The following is a 3715-nucleotide window of genomic DNA, read 5'->3' as shown; positions in this document are numbered from 1 at the left end:
AGAGAGAGAGAGAGAGAGAGAGAGAGAGAGAGAGAGAGAGAGAGAGAGAGAGAGAAGATGCTAATGCAATTTAAACTGTTTCAGAATCAAAAAAATAAAATAAAATAAAACATAACAAAAACCACAAACAAAAAGCTGGAAGATTCGTCAGTGCCAAGTAAGAGGCTAGACAAAGACAAAAGACAAATAATATTAGCAACAGAAAGCTATCAACCAAAGGTAAAGATAAAAACAAGGCCTGGAGAGATGGCTCAGTGGTTAAGAGCACCGTCTGCTCCTCCAGAGAATCTGTGTTCAATTCCCAGCACACACATGGTGGCTCACAACTGGCTGTAATTCCAATCTCTGGGGATCTGATGTTCTCTTCTGACCTTCATATGCACCAAGCAAGCACATGATACACTTACATACATGCTGTGAAAACACTCCATATAATGTAAATAATTCTAAAAAATAAAATAAAGATAGAAATTAATGAAATAGAAAACACACCATACAGAAAAGCCATAAATGGAGGTGAAACAGAACCAAGATGCTACTGATGGATTTCTTAGAAAGAGAATTTATTTTAATGTACAATTCCCCACTTTCTTAATATTGGCAACTCATTTAAAGATGCTACAGGCCGAATAGAACACATCTGTGCCACACCACTGGGTCACAATCTCTGCACAGACCAACCTGACTTACAAATATGTAAATGCAAAAGTCCTAAATATGCACAAACTAAAGCCAACAGTTTATTCGTGGTTAAGTGGTATTTCTTCCAGGAATCCAAAGATGGTTCAAATTTAGTGAATGTATCATTCAGGGTTTAGCAAATGACAGCAAGCCAAATCTGGCTAGTAGCAGTCTATGTACAGCAGGTGAACTAAGAATGGACTGCACACTTGCAAATGGTTGGGTAAGAATAAAAGCAAATAAATAGCTTTTCTGGGTACAGTGGTGCAAGCGTGGGATAGGAGGACTATGTGTCTGAGACCAGCCTGGGGCTACAGAGTGTGACAGCGATCTTAAGCAGATAAATACTTTTCTCCTGCCACTGGAAAAGGTATAAGCATTTCTAACTGAAAGAACAAATGAGTTAAGGACCAGGGATGCAGCTCAGTGGCAGAACACTTGCCTGGCATGTGTAGAACCAGAGCTCAATCCTAGATGAAAAGGAAAAAAGTTACAAAGGTATTTATGAAATATATGGCAAATATTAACAACAACAAAAACTTACAAACCAATGAAGACAAATGAGACAAGTGTAATATTCTGGCTCTTTAAGAGACAAGCCACACCCACTCCCTTCCTCCTTGCAGCCTCTGCCCTACTCTCCTCTCTTCCTGTCCCCTCTCTGGGAGAGGCAGCTTCTGCCTCTCTCCCCACTTCCTCGCTCCCCGCCTTCTCTGTCTCTCACCCCCCTTCTCCCCCTTTTCCTTCCCCTTCATAACCCAACTAATAAATATCTAACTTTACTTTACATGGTGTGTCTGTCTCTCTTGCCGGCCCGCGACAGTCACATGGAGCCTGCCACGTGGTCTCGTGCGCAGTCCCTACTTGGGATCCCGGCAGCTTGCAGCAAACCCAGCTGCATGCTGTGCCTATCTGTCTGCCCCTTGCCCACCTGCCGCCCACATGGCTAGCTGCCAGGGATGCCCAGGGGATCAGCCACCTTAGTTTGTGGGGACTTGCAGCAAACTCATAACAACAAGGGCACCAAAGAATGTAAAATGCCATTTTATAAGAAATATTATTAATAACCTGGGCAGTGGTGGTGCACACCTTTAATCCCAGCACTCAGGAGGCAGAGGCAGGCAGATCTTTGTGAGTTCAAGGCCAGCCTGGTCTACAAGAGCTAGTTCCAGGACAAGCTCCAAGTTACAGAGAAATCCTGTCTCAAAAAAACCACAAAAAAAAAGAGAAAGAAAAGAAATATTATTAATACATAAAATTCTAGGTTCTGAAAGAATGAAAGAAATAATCTACCCTAATATTTGCCTTTAGAAAGCCCAGGCATTTGTACTGATACATGAAGTAACTAAGTCGCTGAATCGGGGCACAAACTGCAGAAATAAGAAGCCGGCTGCCCACAAGAGAACCACTCCAAAAAGCCGCCTTTTACAACAAGCTCCGTCACTCAAGCAGAATAGACTACTGTGCCTGCAACCTCCACGATTGCTAACACAGAAAAATTCAATTCCAGGAGCTAGAAAGATTAAGAATTCAAAGTCCTCCTCAGCCACATGGTTCAAGGCCTGCCTGGGCTACAGAAGACTGTCTCAACAATTTTCAATGCAACAGTTGAGTGTGGTAGCTGTAACCCCTGTGATTCCAGTACTCTGTGGATAAGGCAGGAAGATTGATCTCAGGTTCAAAGGCAGCCTTGCCTATGTAGTAAAAAACATATCTAAAAAAAACAAACAAGCAAGCAAACAATTATTTAAAGATTTAATGTAACCAATGTTTGCTGCACATCTACAGGATTGAGCTTTACACTGGACACTGGGAACATAGAAATTACAGGGTATCAAGTGGGTGTTGCCGCAGAGGAAACGAGAGTGGCATTTTGAAATACAGACTTATTCTTTTTTTTAAGATTTATTTATTATGTATACAGTTTTCTGCCTGAATGTATGGCTGGATACCAGAAGAGGCCACCAGATCTCATTATATGTGACTGTGAACCACCATGCAGGTGCTAGGACTTGAACCCAGGACCTCTGGAAGAGCGGTTAACCTCTGAGCCACCTCTCCAGCCTGAATACCCCACTTAATCTTGGCAGACCACATTGATAAAGAAATCAGAGAAGGCAGATGCCTGCAGGCGACCGACGCAGGCGGGCAACACAGGCCACAGGCTGCGGCCGGGACCGGAGGGGACTGGCGCGGTGGCAGAGGACGCAGGCGGCAGGGACCACCGGGCAACACCGAGAGCAGATCGCCCCACAACAATTAAATCAAAGAGGTAGGCCTTTGGTTGGCGAGGGCCCTGGCAAACAGGGAGGGGGAGCCAGGTCCTGTTCCTGAAGACCCTTCTGAGTGGTGAGAGGGATCTTGGCCCCCGGCAGGAGCCTGGAAACAGAGCGAGGGCATTTTGTAAGAGAAGCCTCTGGCCAGCAGAGAAACCTGATCCGATTTTAAAAGACTGATTAGATAGCATCGATAGGAGGAGATGGGCAGGCACCAAGGCAGAATTTCACCCAATAATCTGAAAAACAACATGAAAACACCAGGACCCAAAGATCTTACAACAGAAGGACTTGAACACCCTAACACAGAAGAAGTGGGAAAAAAATGACTTTATGAAAGCAATAGAGTCCCGTAAACAACATGTAAAAAAACACCCTTATAGAAATGATTGAGAGGTATAACAAAAAGTTTGAAGAAATGAGTAAATACGTACATGAGACCCTGGGAAACCAAGAAAAAAGGATCAAACAGGTAATGGAAACAGTTCAAGAATTGAAAACTGAAATGGAAGCAAGGAAGAAAACACAAATTGAGGAACAGCTGGATATGGAAAATTTAGGTAAACGAGCACAGCCTACAGAAACAAGCATAATCAATAGAATACAAGAGATAGAAGAAAGAATCTCAGATTCTGATGACACCATAGAGAAAATAAATGCACTGATCAAAGAAAACAGCAAAGCCAACAAATTCTCATCACAAAACATTCAAGAAATATGGGACACAATAAAAAGACCAAACCTAAGAATAATAGGAA

This window comes from Alexandromys fortis, unplaced genomic scaffold (assembly GCF_014885135.2).
Source record: "Alexandromys fortis isolate MF-2015 unplaced genomic scaffold, M_Fortis_MF-2015_v1.1 scaffold_352, whole genome shotgun sequence".
Classification (NCBI taxonomy): Eukaryota; Metazoa; Chordata; class Mammalia; order Rodentia; family Cricetidae; genus Alexandromys; species Alexandromys fortis.
This window is presented reverse-complemented; position numbering follows the sequence as displayed.